The sequence below is a fragment of the Dendrobates tinctorius genome, unplaced genomic scaffold (genome assembly GCF_039654945.1).
Source record: "Dendrobates tinctorius isolate UK_male_01 unplaced genomic scaffold, ASM3965494v1 ptg000095l, whole genome shotgun sequence".
NCBI lineage: Eukaryota > Metazoa > Chordata > Amphibia > Anura > Dendrobatidae > Dendrobates > Dendrobates tinctorius.
Genome location: NW_027361763.1, coordinates 13,687,167 through 13,705,971, shown reverse-complemented (window position 1 = coordinate 13,705,971; position 18,805 = coordinate 13,687,167).

Here is an 18,805-nt window from a genome sequence, read left to right as displayed (position 1 = left end):
TGCAACCTGGGTACTTGTGAAGAACAGACCCTGGCTCAGTTGACAAGTTGCAGCAGGGGGTGAGGTTATTGTAGCAGAGAGATGTGAATGGTATGCAGGGGCAGGAGCAGCCAGTGTGTGGTTAAATCTGTTAAAGAATAGATTAAGTTCATTAAGCCCCTCTTTATCTACAACCATCCTGGCGACAGTCTGTCTATGCCCAGATATAGACTTTAGACCCTCCCAGACTTCATGAATTCTTTTCTGTGACAATTTCAGTTCAATCTTTCTCTTATAATTAGCCTTTCCCTGCCTGATTAGATTCTTCAGATCTTTCTGCACCTCTCTCAGCCTGCCCTTGTCACCTGATCTGAAGGCCAACTTCTTCTCTTTGAGAAGAGCCTTTATTCCGGTGCTGATCCATGATTTATTGTTAGAGAAGCACCTCACTACTTTTGTGGGTACCATGTTGTCTACACAGAAATTAATGTAGTCCGTTATACAATGTGTGAGACCATCCATGTCATCACCATAGGAATCTTGCAGCACATCCCAAGTGGTTGTTTCAAAGCAGTCTCTCAGAGCATCAACACTCTCCTCAGTCCATATCCTCACTGTGCGAGTGACAGCAGGTTCTCTCTGCACAAGTGGCTTGTACACGGGTAGGAGGTGCACTAGGTTGTGATCCGATCTTCCAAGGGGCGGTAGGGCTGACGAGGCATATGCCCCTCTCACATTGGCAAAGAACAAGTCCAATATTTTGTTGTCTCTAGTGAGGCAGGTAACATACTGTGTGCAACCGGGTAGTATGGATGCTGGAGACACATGATTGAAGTCTCCCGAAACCAGAAGGAGTGCTTGGGGGTGAAGGGACTGCATCATGCTCACTGTGGACTGTAGGACCTCAGTGGCGGCATCAGCTTTCGCAGAAGGGGGGACATATGCAGCTATCATGATTACATGCGATAATTCCCTCGGTAAATAAAAAGGTCTCATGCCCACAGCAAATAGCTCAATGTCCTTACAGCATGTTTGTTCCTTGACCACGATGTGCCTAGAGTCACACCATCTATCATTCACAAATATCGCCAGCCCTCCGCCTTTCCTCTTACCACCCTCCATTGTCCTGTCCGCGCGAATGAGTTTAAAGCCAACCAATGAGACAGCAGTGTCCGGAGTACCTTCGGTGAGCCAGGTCTCTGTAAACAGCAACATACTGCACTCCCTTAATTCCCGATGGTGTCTGGTCAGCGCCGACAGTTCGTCCATCTTATTCCCGAGTGACCTCACATTGCCCATAATGACGGATGGAAGAGCAGGTCTATAGCGCCTTCTTCTAGCTTTCCTGAGGGCTCCAGCTCTGCAACCTCTTCTCTTAGTCCTCCTTATTTCTGGTAGAATGTCCTCTGGTCTATTAGCAGCATGCTGCCTTGCTGTATCCCTAAGCAGCAGTATAGCTTCTCTGGAGTAGACAATAGGGTCTTTTTCAGTTCCTGGATTTCCCAACACAATAGATCCAAGTAAAAACAAGGTAAAAAGTCTATCGAAGGTCCAGGTCCTCTTATGGTTATCCATAGTGCAATGTCCTTTGGAGTAACAATAAAAAAGAGAAAGGAAAAATAGAAAAAAAAAAGAAAAAAGGAGAGCAAAGATGGAGCTACTGTAACAGGCTGCCACTCCATCAAATAATGATGACTTATCCTAAAAAATGATCACCAAATAAAGGAATTATTTTGATAACAAAATGCATTTATACACATGCTAAGACACAACCATGTAATATTCTGTTTCTTACACTGATTTATTTGAGGTCCTTAGTGTCCATATTGGTCAAATGGTATAAGTCCACCTGCTACATCAAGACAATCTCACTCTGTTGGGTCCCAATTAGAGATGATCGCAATTCAAAAAATTTGTTTCGGGAATGGGTTGGTCTTAGTCAATTCAGCACAAATCAAAAAGTACTCCGAATCCTCCGATTGCCTTTAAACAATGTGCATTATAATCACTCTAAGAACTTCTAGGACTATGACCAACCCCTTTCACACTATTTAATGTGTGTAGAGCCTTAGTCCTGTCCGAATGACTTCAACATGAATGGCTATGGGTAATCGGAATGAAGACAGTGATGAAGCCAGCAGGACCTTTATGCTTTATACACATGCAGTTGTGAGCAAGTTGCGGGATGCAGTGATGGACAAGAGACAGAACAAGGGTTAGCAATTTTAATTAACACAGGGATACTCCACGTAGGGAGGTGAATGATTAAATTGGGGAAAATAAGCAGTTGATTTGCAAAGATATACTGATTGGAGGAACGACGGATATAGTAGGAAAAATAGTTCTGGTAGGGTTATCTTATCCAGTCAGTCGGTTTCCAGGCTGTGGGGGTTGCAGGGCAAGCGATGGCGCCACAATGGCTGGCGAGGGGTTGGTCCAGTGAGGGCCTGGAGGGAATGATGATCCGTTTTCTGCGGCAGCGGTCGGTCTCTGGTACCATCCGTTGAGCCCCTAGTCCACATACCATTGTGGGGGAGAGAGTACGGGCCACAGCACTGTTGGAGCCTAACGTAGCTCGGCAGATATACACCAGAAGGTCAGGGCGCAGCTGACACCCCCAGTATCGCTCGGGCGGCACGCGCATGATGCTCATGGGATCAGAGCATTTGGCAACTTGATCTTGGAGGGCCAACGGGCACACTGCGCATCTCTGTACACAGTCTCTGAGGGTGGCAGTGGGGATGCTTGGGTGTGGGCCTGCGGTGCTGTGGTGCTCAAGGGACGGAGCACTCACCCCGCTCTGTTGCGTGTTGTCTGTTCCCGCCAAGTCTGACTGCTTCCGCGTGAGCTGTGGCTTTTTTAACTTAGCCACATCCCCTGCCCCTGATGTAAGAGTCGATCTGGTCCCCTAAGCTTTCCCCCCGACAACAGAAGAAGCAGCCTCGACAGTTCCGGACCCGGCGCAGAGCCAAAACCTGGGTCCTTCTTCAATATAAGCAATGGCTTTTTCACAAGTGGTACAAAAAGAATGCCTTTTTTGGGAGCACCCACCGTTTTGGTGTTTGGAAAGATAAGAAATGATGGCTTTCTTTAGCCATTAAATAAGTATCATTTTTTTGGGAGCAGTTTCAAGTTTTTTTTTAAATTTACTCTGTGCAGAGTAGGGATCCTTCTTAGTAGGCAGGACAGTATGGAACATAATGGGCAGGTAGGAGATGCTCAGCTGTGCAGTGGTAGTAGTAGACATGGCATCAGCAGCAGTGCAGAATAGACCATACTGGATAGAAAGTCTAGTATTTTATATATTGGACAGGCAGGAGATACTGGGCTGTTTTGCTGCAGTAGTGCTGGCAGTAGCAACATCAGCAGCAGACAGTATGGAACATGATGGACAAGCAGGAGTTGTTCGGCTGTGTAGTGGTAGTAGTAGTGGCAGCATTGGCAACAGTACAGTATGGAATAGATAATATGTAGTATATATGGTATATAATGAATACATAGGAGACACTTGTTTGCTGAGGGGCAATGTTAGCATCAGTTTCAGCAATATAGTATTGAATATAATGGATATAATGGACAGGCAGATGTCTGGCTGTGTTGGAGTAGTAATACTGACAGTAGCAACATCAACGGCAGTACAGTATGGAAAATGATGGAAGGCCAGGCAGACATATGTATATATATATATATATATATATATATACACACTGCTCAAAAACATAAAGGGAACTCTTACACAACCTAATATAACTCCAAGTAAATCAAACTTCTGTGAAATCAAACTGTCCACTGAGGAAGCAACACTGATTGACAATCAATTTCACATGCTGTTGTGCAAATGGAATAGACAACTGATGGAAATTGTTGGCAATTATCATGACACCCTCAATAAAGCAGTGGTTCTGCAGGTGGGGACCACAGAACACATCTCAGTACCAATGCTTTCTGGCTGATGGTTTGGTCACTTTTGAATGTTGGTTCTGCTTTCACGCTCGTGGTAGTATGAGATGGATTCTCCAACCCACACAAGTGGCTCAGGTAGTGCAGCTCATCCAGGATATGAGCTGTGGCAAGAAGGTTTGCTGTGTCTGTCAGTGTAGTGTTCAGAGGCTGGAGGCGCTGCCAGGAGACAGGCCAGTACACCAGGAGACATGGAGGGGGCCGTAGGAGGGCAACAACCCAGCAGCAGGACCGCTACCTCAGCCTTTGTGCAAGGAGGAACAGGAGGAGCACTGCCAGAGCCCTGCAAAATGACATCCAGCATGCCACAAATGTACATGTGTAAGGTCTGCCAGCTCGGCCCGCATCTGTTCCAATATACGATGCCCTTCTCGTGTATGCTGGGGTTCCGGTGTCAGAGACGAATCTACAGCCACGGTTCAAGGGAATCCCTGCTTCACCATTAACTGCATGGCCTGTGATGGTATCAGTTCGTCTGGCATGCCCAGAATCCGAGCCACTTCACTTTTGGGAGATAGCGTGATGTTATCTTCTCCCAACTTGACACAGCGTACTGGGATTGTCCCATCGTGTACAATGGCTAGCGTTCGAGCCACAAGGAGCTCTGGGGGTAGTTGTTCCATAGTAGCTGGCTCGATCTTTATCTCAACTCCTTCCGGGGGGTACAAGCCAGTATAGGCAGGGTAAGCATGGTCTGTCCTGGTGGCAAAATGAGTTTAGCAAAGGCAGGGACAATCACCTTTCCCAATGTTTCTCTGTCACTGGAGGACTTCTAAACTTGAGCTACGCGGATTTACTTTTGGAACACTCTTCTTTGGGGAGTGTGTGGGCTCCATTGCTGCGGGGTTAAATCTGAGGGCTCATTGATGAGGAGACTCCCGAACTTCTTCAGCACGTTCATCCTCAGGGTGACAACATGTCCATTACCTGCTTCTCCAATGGTCAACATCACTCCCTTCCAACCCAGATCTTTGCTACAGATGGTTATTTGCATCCAGACCACCCCTGCGAGTGGAATGGGCAAATGATTGGCAGCTGTGAACTTTATCACTGGGCCCCACTCAGGCCACATTGCCTCAGGGAAGTGTTGTTGAAAGTAAGTTTCAGGCATCGTAGTCACCTGCAAACCTGTATCCACAAGACAACGTACTGCTCGACCGTCCATTTCAGCACAAACAAGAAGACACGTAGAGACTAAATTTATGAGACTTCTGTTACTCCTTCGTGACTGTTCAGGCTCCGGGTGCCGGTCCCCAGGCTTGGAACCCTTTAGTTTAAGGGACGACGTTGAAGGGGCCTACCCCGTCGTGGGCACTCCATAGACAAATGTCCAATTTCTCCACAATTATAACAGTTGAGGAGTCTCACTCTATGGAACATCCTTGTTTCAGGGTGAGGTTTATGGCCATCTCTGCCCCCTTGGGGATTCGCGGAACCTACTGACTTCTTTGCATCAGCCAACTCTACTCGAAAATCCTGGATTTCCTCCTGCAATTCCTCCACCCATTGTGGTTCGGTGATCATGTTCACAGATACTGTACCTCTCTGCTCCAGATCTTCCTTACTGGGACTGTCACCCCCTGCTCTTGCTCACGTGTGCGTTCTTCTCTTCCAATCTCAGAAAAGGTCATTCGAGGATTTACCCGCAAGCACTCCCACAAAGTCTGTTTCGTCAGCACGTCCCACAAAGTTGTCACCAATTGATCCCGCAACAATACGTCAGTAGGCCCTACACCTATGCCGTCTTTTCGGTATGGATCTCCTGAAGTGCGTCCATGTACTGAGTCACTGTCTCCCCCTCCCTTTGCATACGGCTAAATAGACGCTTCTGTAACTCCCCTACGACCGTGGGGTCCCCATGGGTCTCCGCCAAGATTTGTAGTAACTTGTTAAAGGTATCTTGCTCTCTGGGGGGGTCGTAACATAACTGAATCTCTGGCTTCTCCATCGAGAGCCATCATGGCCACCTAGGCTTCTAATGCAGGGATCATGGGGTGCATCCTAATCATCCCCCTAATGCAGTCAGTCGAGCTCCATAACATCATATTATTCCCCTTAAACTTAGGGAGATTGTTCAACATTGCCCCCAGGGAAACACTAGACCTAGGGTTCACCTTAACTGTTTGATCTGCCGCCTCCATGCTGTTAGACTGCATCTTGCCGACTACGCCAAGTGTGAGATAGCAGGTGCGCGGGATGCAGTGACGACAGTTAAAGGGTTTATTACAGGGGATACTCCATGCAGGGAGAGAATAGGTTATGGGGGGAGTAAAACTGAGTATTATATCAGAGTAATAACAATTGTTCATGAAACGGGTAAACTTATCAGTCTACATAAACAAGAATTTTCCAATACTTGTATAATTAGTATAAATAGATATTTTATTATGGCGGTGACGACACACACAACATGAATCTTAGTTAGTATTTGTACTACCGTATATACTCGTGTATAAGCCGACCCGTGTATAAGCCGACCCCCCTAATTTTGCCACAAAAAACAGGGATTATGCCCCATATGATGCTTCATAGATTATGCCTTCAAAAATGGGCTGAAAATCTCGGCTTATACACGCGTATATACGGTATTTATATTCATTGAGTCTTATGGGGTTAATGGCTAAATCAAGAGCACTTTATATAGGGAAATAATTTATTTATATGCACTGCACTTTACTTTATATATAGTTCCCCTTTTTCATTCCTTTTTTATAGCTACAATTTAATGGAGAAAAAATACATTTTTTACATATCTCTTTATAGACTCCTTAATCATGTTTGCAAAAAAATGTGTGTGCTGACCCTCCTCCCTTGCTTTTTTTTTAGCATTTTTTGTTTTGTATGTATTATGGTTTTAATGCTGTAGATAAGCCCCTGATGGCAGTGGCTGCAGCTTATAGGGCTAAAAATAGGTGACAGATTCCCTTTAAGTGAAACTTATCAGTCTGATTGTTTCCGGGCTGAGAAGGTTTGAAATTCCACGGTGGCACCGCAAGTGACGTGTGAAGTCTCTGGCATGATCCTCAAGAAAGTTGAGGCACTGTTTCCCAACGAAAGCGGTGTTTCCTGGTTCTCCTAGGTGAGGTCCTGCATTCCTGGGACAATGTACGTGATTTGGCACAGTCTGTGGTACAGACAGCCTATGCGCTCACTGACTGTTCAGCGGCGGAGGTGGGGGTGACCCTACCTCGCTCTGTAGGATTCACCTGGCCAGACCAGGCCGAGCGCCTGCGGCAATCAGCGGAACGGTGCGGGAAGGATTCTCAGTGACAAGGGTGAGCGGACACACAGCTACTCGTTGCTCACAGTCAGTGTGCGCATAGGCTGGGGAACTACAGCGTGGGCCTGAGCAATCGCGTCGCTCCAAGGACAGGGAGTCAACCTTCCCCTGCTGTGCACTCTGTCTTCCTGCCAAGTGTCCGCTTTCCCATGCGCAGTCCCATCTGGAAGATTTTTCCTTTTTTGTTCTTAACGTATCATTGACATCAGTCTGGTTACAATGGAGGATTCAGAGGTTTCACATTTTACTTGACAATTTCAGGCCTTTAAAGCTGATGTTAACGAAGATTCGATCTGCAGCTCTGTGTGACTTTTATGTTCCAAATGTTCTTTTAGGAATAGTTTCTGACAGATTTTTGCTCCTTTGGGGGAGTCGTCTCTTTTATCTTGTAGACTTCAATGCTTCCCTTTCCTGTAATATGAATACTTGGAGTTTTGATTTAGTCCATTAATTCTACGGTAAGACTGTGTCCAATGACTCTGTATGGTGGCATAAGGAGTCATTACAGGCACAAACCATGAGACATCATATGTTTTTCAAATACTTGCCAACACTTCCAGAATATCCAGGAATTTCCAAGAATAAGGGTGACATAACAAACTGGAAGAGTAAGAAAATCTCTCAGGCCCTTCCAATAATGCCGGAGAATGAAGCTCTGGGAGGTTTCTTCATTCAAGGAGGCAGGGTCCCAGTGAAGATGGCATGCCTTCAGTGAACATTTCCCCTCCCGAATACTTGCCCTGAAAGCTTACTCTTCTATTTTACCCATATCCCTAAATAATATTTGCGACTTGCCAACTTGTTGACAGAATGTTCATGAACAAGGGGAGACCTCCTGAATTCATGGGGTCTCCCAACCCCAGCAATCATACCTGAAATCTCTAGAAAGCAGATGTTCTGGGGAAACGGGGTGGAGAGTCTATAAAAGGGACTGGGGCATTGTCTAAAATAAAGATGAAATTGTCAAAACCCAGATACTGGATGTAAAAAATAAGACTTACCACTTTAAATTCACCATTATATAACTTTTCCAACTTAAAAAACATATCTTTACTAGGGATGAAGTGCTTGGTGACACTCGGTTATCACTCGAGTTTGACAGTGCTCAGATGTACTCAATAATCGGCGAGTAATGGGTGGTGCTCTATGTAAAACCCAAAACCACTCCCTGCATTTTTGGTGCCTGTTACATGGCCAAGAAGCATACGGGGATTGCCTGCGCATCACTGTAATGCCATAGCCATCTTGGTTGTGGCATTACTGTGATTGGCTTTCCGAGTGACATCATCAGAACCTATAAAAGAACAGGCAGCGCCCGCCTCAGCACACTGACGCCATTGCACAGCTCTGTCACACTTCGTATTGGAGGGAAAGAGTGCTTGTCCAGGCCTGTGTGCACAGTATAACAAATCTGAAGCCTGTATTGTTGATAGTGGTGCTGTAGCTGAGCCATCATACTAACAGCCCTTCTAAGGGTTAATCGTTTGGTTTGCTGTTTGTATCACAAACAATCTGTCTTTAAGGTACTGTCACACTTAGCGATGTACCAGTGATCCCGACCAGCGATATGACGCGGTCAGGATCGCTGGTACATCGCTAAGTGGGCGCTAGTGAGCTGCCACACAGGCAGATCTCACCAGCAACATAGAAGGGGTCGGGGGTCGCTACTTACCTGTCACACTAGGCGATCCTGCGTCCTCCCACCCGGCTCCACGCTCGTTGCTCGTCTCTCCACAGGAAGCGCCGCAGGAAGCTGACGACGAGAAACGGTCCCAGACATTCTCGCGCAATCAGCGATAACCAGCGGGGGAGCGGGTCGTAGGTAAGTATCAGACATAGCGATGTCACTAGCAATATCGCTATAACGTCACAACTTATAGCGATATTGCTAGCAATATCGCTTAGTGTGACAGTACCTTTAGCTTAGTGCCAGAGTGAGACTCAGGAGCAAGGAGAGTGACAGAATCCAGTCTGTAGACAGAGATTAGGGCTGTGCAGTCTGTTGGCAAATATACTGTATAGCTGCAGCTTTTTTTTTGATCCATCGAGCATTATATAATTTTTTTTAACTTTTTTGTGTTATATGACACCCCAAAAATAGTTAAACAATATCCCTGGGCTAAATTTTTTACCCATAAACTATTCTGTGCTCTCGATTTATTTTATTTTTATAGGAATAACACTCCAAAGAAAGTGTTTATAAATTTTTCTGGATGAAATTTGTCACCCTTACAGTATTACGTGGTCTGGTACATATCCTGTGATCTATAAAAACTTATAAAAAAAGCGTTAAAAATTTTTGAAGGTTTATATTTCTCAGCCATACAGTTTCAAGTGTTCTGTGGTACATTTCTGTGACATCTAACACTCCAAAAAAGCATTTAAAAAAGTTTTTTTAATATTATCTAACACTTAAAAAAAGCGTTAGAAAAAGTAGCTGGTTACAGTTATCACCCATACACTATTCCATGGTCTTGGGTAAATTTTTATGATATTATCTAACACTGCAAAAAGCATTAAAAATTTGGCTGGATTATGGCTCTCATCCATAAACTATTTTGTGGTCTGGGGTACATTTCCTGTGATCTATAAAACCGAGAAAAGTGTTAAAAAATGTTGCTGTCTTAAATTGCTTAGCCATACAGTTTCACATGTTCTATGATATCTAACACTCCAAAAATAAAAAAAATTGGTAGGATTACATTTCTCACCCATACACTATTCTGTGGTCTGGGGTAAATTTCTGTGATATTATTTAACACTACCAAAAAGCATTACAAAATTGGCTGGATTATAGGTCTCATCCATACACTAATGTAAAAAACAGATTCGGCACTCCAAGCTAGATGCAAAAAATTATAAGGATATTTTATTGATGCAGATACATCCACTGTATAAAAAGCGTTGACATTTCGGCCAACAACAAGGCCTTCATCAGAACTACAAAGTATAAATATTGGCAAAAAAATTGTCAATATAATACCAGTATTCAATACATTATTTTTTCGGTGTGGATTTGTGACAAAACCTGAAGCAAAACCTGATGCCAGCAAAGTGTCATGCACAAGTTAAGTATTTTTGACTTGCAGATTTGGTGCAGAAAATAATCTGCCAGATGTTAGTTCTGTGTGTTTTTGCCCTGCATTTTTCACGATTTGCTGAAATCAATCAAAAAGGTAGCAAAAACCTACAAAAACATTCATTTTTGGAGCTGAGTTTTTATTGCCAAGAAATGCAGAAATGGTGCAGAAATTGTACCCATTAGTAATAGATTGCTCACCACAGACTATTCCATGGTCTGGAGAACATTTCCTTGGTATATAACCCTTAAAAGTGCATAGCCATTATGAGTCTAGGAGACCAATACATGACAATGTGACCAGACTGTGTGTAAGGCCTCCTTTACGTCTAATACAGGGGGTATCTGACTCCCATATTTTTGGCTATTCTTGCTGCCTTCATAAATTACACTGAAATTTCCTATTTTTTATTAAATTATATCTATTTTTTAAATCCTTCTAAAAAATTTTCTTACATACATGTCATTATACAGAAAAAAATGTTTTTTCCTGTAAAATACAATTTCTCGTCGGTTTGGAATATTTTATTGTTAGTAGTGATGAGCGAGCACTAAAATGCTTGGGTGCTCGCTGCTCAGGTCGAGCAAATTGGAATACTTGGGTGCTCGACCCGAGCAACGAGCCCAATATAAGTCTATGGGAAACACGAGAATTTTTGTGTCACCCCTCCCCCCCGGGGGTCCTTTAGTGTCTAAAAACATCTGAAATCGATGGCAACAGTGCTCAATTGACATGGGAACATCATGGAGAAGACCCCTGGAAGCATTTCTGATTCCCAGGTCACAGCTGACTGCTGTGAACAATGTTGTCAGAGTCTTATGTCACTTTTACAGGCACACAATGAAACATACAAAAGCAAAACCAAAATGGATTTTCCTGGGAAATATGTTAAGCAAAATCCTTTCCAGGATAATGATTTGTATTTAAGGTAAAATAAATAACCCACCAACAAAAATGTACCTCCACCACTTGGGCTATGTTCACACGTAGCGTCTTTGATGCGTTTTTCAACTTTAGCATTGCTTTCAACCAATAGAAATGCATTCACTGGGAAATGACATTTTAACATTTAACAACCTTAGCTGGTCATGTGGTGTGTGACACATCATCAGACACATCCTGTTTCATTTATGAAGGAGGGACTCTGAAAGGCACAAAGCCTATTTTTATAGGGGCATCAGGCGGCATTAATAATTTTAAAAGGCCGTCTGCCGGCTATGCTTTGTTGCTCCCATTATTAAATAGTTGGTCTCCTATAATGTTATGCCAAAAATTTAACGAGACGTACAGGAGGGTCTCCTGAAAAATGTTCCCATTATAAGAAAATGTGTCTCCCAGTGTGCATGCCTATGCATTGAATGCAAGTCCTGCCTTGCCCCAAAGTTACACGCACCCCAATAACCCTTTGAACCAACTTGTTGATGGCCACATGAAAACAAAGTTCCCAATATGCTTATTTTTATACTCCCAGTTTGCCCATGAAGTATATTTTGTGGCCTGCCCTGCCACAAACGTACACACCCGCCAAAACACTTGGAACAGACGTCCTGGATGGCCACATGAATCCAAAGTTCCCATTATTATTTATTTGATACTGCCACACTACTTGCCTATACATTGAACGCAAGGCCTGCCTTGCCACAATAACCCTTTGAACCAACATAGTGGATGGCAACATAAAACTAAAGTTCCCATTATGCTTATTTTTTTTACTCCCATACAGTTTGCCCATGAAGTGAATTCAAGGACTGCCCTGCCACAAACTTACACGCACCCCAATTGGAACAGACGTCCTGGATGGCCACATGAAACCAAAGTTCCCATTATTAGAACTTTTGTACTGCACACTGTTTGCCTATGCATTGAAAGCAAGGCCTGCCTTGCATGAAAGTTACATACCCTCGATAACCCTTTGAACCGACGTCCTGGATGGCTACATGAAACCAAAGCTCCCATTATTTTTCATTTGGTACTGCCATACTGTTTGCCTATGCATCGAATGCAAGGCCTGCCCTGCCCCAAAGTTACACACACCCCAATAACCTTTGAAGTCACATAGTGGATGGCCACATGAAGCCAAAGCTCCCATTATTAGAAATTTGGTACTCCCATACTGTTTGCCCATGTATTGAATGCAAGGCCCTCCTTTCCACAAAGTTATATGCACACCAATAATCCTTTGAACAAACGTACTGGATGGCCACATGAAACCAAAGTTACCATTTTTATTAATTCGCTACTCCCATAATGTTTGCCCATGAAGTGAATGCAAGGCCTGCTATAAAATTTAGATGCACCCCAAAACCCCTTGGAAGAGACAAGAAGGAAAGCATCCTAAAATTCTTTTTCCAATTTAAAGGAGCGGGTCTCCTATACTTGTAATGCCCATGCAGTAAGTGTATGGGCGGACAAACACTTCCCCCGGGGGGTACACATCAACATACTGTGTAAACAATTTTTAACGGGCATCATAAACACCCTTCAAATCAATAACGTAGTTTCCTATACAGTGGCTGCTGGGAAGGTGCAGTTTTGTAGCCGAAATATGGCGGACGTGTTGTTGGATGAAATGATCAGGAAAAGGGGCATGGTGATGGCAGGAATGGGAATGTACAGGATTAATAACTGGAGGCTATGGGAGGTATGAGATCCAGGATCCAGCCTGCAATGATTAGTCGTTTTCCCACCACCAATTACCAGAATGTTTTTATGCCTATCAGAAGATAGGTGTAACAGATGCGCGTCTGAAGCTAGGCATAAAAGATGCCTGTGAGAAATTGTTTGCCAAAGACGCACGCTTCCGTATAAAGGGTGTTACGAATTCTGGAGTGGACCCACTGGATCGCGGCGTTGACCAATCACAGGCGATCTGACCAGGTGGAACTGACCCCTATACAGGGACCGATAGGGGCAGGCCTAGGGGGAAGGTATGCCGCAATAGCTAGTGCCAGAGGGACGGCTCAAAGTAAACAGAAAGAACCAGGGTACTCACCAAGAACAGTACGGAGCAGCGTGTTCACCGAGAGGCACGAGGATCAGGACCAGGCAGTGGGTATGGGACTTTAGATAGGGCAGGATACTCACAGGAGGTCTGAGATCTAGGGCAAGGCAGAGTGCACACAGCAAGAAGTACAGTGACAGGGATGGAGTAGAATATGCACTGGAAAGCGTACAGGAGCAGGGACAAAGCAGAGCACGCACAGAGAAACACACAATAACAGGTATGGAGCAGAATATGCACTGGGAAGCGTACAGGGACAGAGAAGAGCATGCACAGGGAAACACATAATAAAAGGTACGGAGCAGAGTACTCACTGGGAAGTGTACAGGAACAGAATGGAGCACGCACAGGAAAACACACAACAATGGATACAGAGCAGAATACGCACTGGGAAGCGTACAGGGATCTAGTCTGCAGAGGACAAGTGCAGGAAAACAATAATCAGGTGCCGAGGCATGGCCGCAGCTGCCAGAAATACCTGACACCGGACGTCGGGTAAGATCACTTCCGGGTCAGGACTCAGGCTGCTGCCTAAGACACCCAGCATGCGCGCATGCGCGGATGGCGGGGAACTCGGACGCCGCCCGGCTAGAAGACAAGATGAAGTGTGGCGTGCTCCCATCCCGGATGCGGCGGTAACATTACCCCCTCCCTTACACCCCTCCTTCCTATGTTCGGAGAGAAACCTCCCAAGAATACGGGGAGCATGAATGTTCTCTAGGGACTCCCAGGATCTCTCCTCGGGACCAAAACCCTTCCAGTCAATTAAAAAGAAGGTTTTGCCTCTAACCCTCCTTGAGGCCAGTATATCTCTTACTTCCCCAGTGTTAATGGATGGAGGAGAATGAGTGGATGTGGCTTGGAAGCAGTTGAGGGCTACGGGTTTAAGAGCGATACATGGAAGGTGTTGGGAATACAGAGTGAGGCAGGCAACCTCAGTTTGTAGGTAACATTAATGACTTGCTTCAGAACTTCAAAAGGACCAATGTAGGCTGGGAGCCAATTTGTAGGACCGAATCTTGAGCCTGATATACTTGGATGCAAGCCAAACTCTCTCACCCAGACACTACGTAGGAGAATCCACGCATCTCTTATCAGCAAATCTCTTCATCTTCCTGGAAGCCTTCTCGAGCGTGGACTTGGTCTCCCTTCAGATTTGGGAAAACTTTTTCGACAAAAGTACGCCCGAGACAAAGGAAACAGGAAGAGGCATGTTGGGTGTGCCTAAGGCACCCGGCAAGCACTCATGCGCAGATGACAGGGAACCCGAGGACGCTGCCCGGCCGGAAGGTTGTTCATCTTCACCCATAAATATTACCAAGACCATAAAAATTTCACAGCTGAAAACTATTTCTTCCAGTGTAATGAACACTTTTAAAGGAATGCAAATAAACATAGTTAACCATGAACCTGGGAATCACAGATTTCCTCTGTACAAGATATGGACGATGATGGTATTGATGACGACATTGAACTTTCCCACATCCCAAACAAGAAGATTTATATCACAGCTGCCCACACTGTGCAAGAAATGCTGGGAATGTCTTGAATACATTTTCTCTAGGGCAAACTTTATCTCTCACTAAAGTGGTACAAAATGATGCATACACAGTTCCCATGTCTACTCAGCACGAGACTTCGCCACCTTTATTGCACACAAAGGTTCTAACCAATATGTCACAGACAATTTTCACAAAGGAGGACAGTTCTTCAGTAGGGACAACTCCAAAAGAGTCTGTCTTTAGCTCTTTAGAAGGCAAAAAAAATTACTGTTAATAATTTGCATCCAATAGTCACAGAGGAAGATATTGGGTAGCTTTTCTGTGTATTTGGTGCCTTAAAGCATGCCAGTTTGCTGAGTTCCGGAGTTGCAGAGGTTGTGTTGGTAGGAAAGAAAGATGCAGTTGGTGCCAAAAAATACAACAGATACCTAGATGGACAACTATTGAAATGCAATCTTCATTTGAATGGTAGTGTGATAACATCAGACCATTCCATCCTTCTAAAATTAAGTGACACCCCATCAAAGAAGGAAGGTGAATCTACAAGAAACACAACCTCCTCCTCCAGTGTTGCTTCAAATCCTCCCACTGAAGTTGATCCTGACACTATCTTAAAAGCACTCTTTAAATCCTCAGGGTCATCAGCAGTCATCCAAACAACTGCATTTAAGATTAAACTCTGATGAGACCACCACAAAATTGGACTGTAATAAGATAGATTCCCAATTATCGTTTGGGCCCAGATATTCCTTTAAAAAAAAATCCATCATTTTGATTCTTGGGTTTTGTTTAGCACTGATCACCACTAGGTAGTTGATGTTTGAAGGGGTCTGGCATCAGACAGTGGACAATCAATAATGTTCCTAGCATTGTAGTACAGTTCACCTTCGTTGTGAAGCATTTGCATCAAGAATTTCCGTTTTCACCTTGCTCTAGTATTCTGATACAGCACGATTGCTGTCAAAGTAGGCTAAATGTTGGAGAACTTGTTTAAATTTCTTCAATCTGTGTCTACTTAAAAATAATCTTAGTTGTTTTGTAGTTTTAATATCTGGATTCCTACAAATGGAAATGAAGACCTGCATATTCCAGTAAATGGGGGGGGAATTACTAAGTGTCCACCAGCTGTGTTCTAGGCAAAAAAAAGTTTTTATGCCTAATGCTTCACGCTGTGAAAATGTCATCCAGAACTCTACAATCGTAGGCAATACGTATTGCCCTGCGGCTGAAGCATGTGGTGCTATCTTTGATCGGAATACAGAGAAATGCTGAAAGGAAATAGATCACGCTAATAGTGATCTAAATACTGAAATGTGTACAGAGGAATGCTGGGAGGACACAGATTGTGGTTTTTTATCAACTTCATCTACGTTCACAAATTTGTATTTAATGCTGGTAGTAAAAAAAAAAATTCTCGAGTGTAGAAAGAGCTCAGTGCCATACCACGACTATCTATTTGATCTTCCTCTACAACCCTATAATTTTTTTTAAATTGATACTTATTTCGACTCCTCATTTGGAGGGGGGCCACAAGAAAAAGTAGGTGACCTCTGCTGACACTAAAAAATCCCTTTAAAAACAATAACATGGCTCTTGCATCACTGAGCACGTTAACCATGGTGATCTAGTGGTGGTGTCGGAAGAGTCGTGGAGGATGGCCTACCCTGCTAAAAATCTTTTCCCAATTTAAAGGAGTAGGTCTCCTATGATTGTAATACCCATAAACTAAGTGTATAGGCTGACAAACATTTCCCCCTGGGGGGTACACATCAACATACTGTGTAAACTTTTTTTTTACGGGCATCATAAACACCCTTGGAAAAAAAAAACCTGGCTGTTGCATCACGGAACATGTTCACCCAGGTGGTCTAGTGGTGGTGTTGAAAGAGACGTGGAGGATGGCCTCCTAAAAATGTTTTCCCAGTTTAAAAGAGCGGGTCTCCTATACTTGTAATGCCGATACACTAAGTGTATGGGCTGCCAAACATTTCCCCCTGGGGGGGTACACCTCCACATACTGTGTAAACATTTTTTGAATGGGCATCATAAACACCCTTGAAAAAAATAACTTGGCTGTCGCATCACAGAACACGTTCACCCTGGTGATCTAGTGATGGTGTCAGAAGAGACGTGAAGGATGGACTCCTAAAAATGTTTTCCCAGTTTAAAGGAGCAGGTCTCCTATACTTGTAATGCTCATACACTAAGTGTATGGGCTGCAAAACATTTCCCCCTTGGGGGGTACACATCAACATAATATTTAAAAAAAAAATTTACGGGCATCATAAACACCCTTTAACACAATAACGTAGCTGTTGAATCACGGACCATGGACACCATGGTGATCTAGTGGTAGTGGCTGATGAGGATGAGGAGGAGGAGGATAACAGAAAATATGCAAAATCAGGAAGCGTATACCCATGTGTGGGTGTGAAGAGGTGCATGGGAATATAACTCCCAAAAAATGATACTGGAGGTTATGTTTTGCTGTTATCATTCGGTGGTGTAGAGAAGTCTGGCTCAATCCAGCCCTGGTTCGTTTTTATAAGAGTCAGCCTGTCAGCATTTTCAGTTGACAGGCAGATGTGCTTATCAGTTATAATTCCACCAGCGGCACTAAAAACCCCGCTCTGACAAAACGCTAGCGGCAGGGTAGGCTAGGATCTCCAAGGCGTAAAGAGCCAGTTCATGCCACGTGTCCAGCTTGGATACCCATTATTAAAAGACACAGAGGAATCATGGAGGGCTTTGGTATGGTCAGCAAGGTGCTCCCTCAGCATCTTCCAAAACCTTGCACTCCTTGTGAGAGTACCCCGTGCCTCAGGACCAGTGCGATGGGAAGGTCTGTGAAAATTCTCGCAGAACTTTGCCAGTGTTCCCCTGCCTCTGCTGGATTGGAGTTGTGTCTCTCCCGCCTGTACTCCTTGGTTGTCCAACACCTGTGACCTCTGCCGCCAGCAACCAGTAATGACTGTCACCCAACATTTGGAGAATATGAGGGTCACGTAAAGGCAGTGCCACATAAAGTCAGCCATGCATGCCAGACTGCTATTAGGCAAGACTTCCGTGTCCTCACTAAGAGGATGACTGACCATGCTCTCCTCCTCCTCCTCCCTGTTCTCAGGCCATCCACGCTGAACAGATGGTATGGCAGTTGTTCTTGTAGTACCATCTATAGTGCATGAAAGTAGCTCCTGTTCTTCCTCCTCCTCCTCTTCCTCATTGTCAACCAATCCACATTGGGATGACATGAGACTGGGCTGTGTGTAATCAACCTGTATGGTTCCTTGCTCCATCTCATCGTGCTCCGCCTACAATGCATCCTCTTTCATTGTGAGCAGAGAGCTTTTCAGAACACAGAGAAGAGGGATGGTGAAGCTAATTATGGCATCATTGTCGCTCACCATCTTGGAGGATGGTACATATGTCTGACGTCCATGTCCACTCCTTAGGTCTTATAGGTAGAGTCTGAACTGAATACCAATGGCCTTGTTGATGCTGGCAGTCAACAACTGCCCTCTTCTGCTCACAAATCCTTTCCAACATATGCAGTGTAGAGTTCCAACGCGTGGGGACATCACACACCAGTTGGTGAGCTGGAAGAAGCTGCAAACGCTGCTGAAGCATGGCAAAGGCGGCGGAAGCTGTAGCTGACTTTCTAAAAAGGGCACACAGGCCGCATACTTTCACAAGCAGATCCGTCAGCTCTGGGTATCTTTTGAGAAACTGTTGAATAATGAGGTTAAGCTTATGGGTCAGGCATTGTATGTGTGTGAACTTGCTTCACCTCAGAGCCGCCCCCAGGTTCCGGCCATTGTTACACATGACCATGCTTGGCTGTAGGTTTAGCACTGTCAGCCACAGATCTACCTGCTCTTTCAAAGCAGTCCACAACTCTTCAGCATTGTGAAGTTTGTCACCTAAGCATATTAGCTTCAGCACAACCTTTTGCTGCTTGGCTGAGGCAGTGCTGCAGTGCTTCCAGCTTGTGACTGATGTAGTC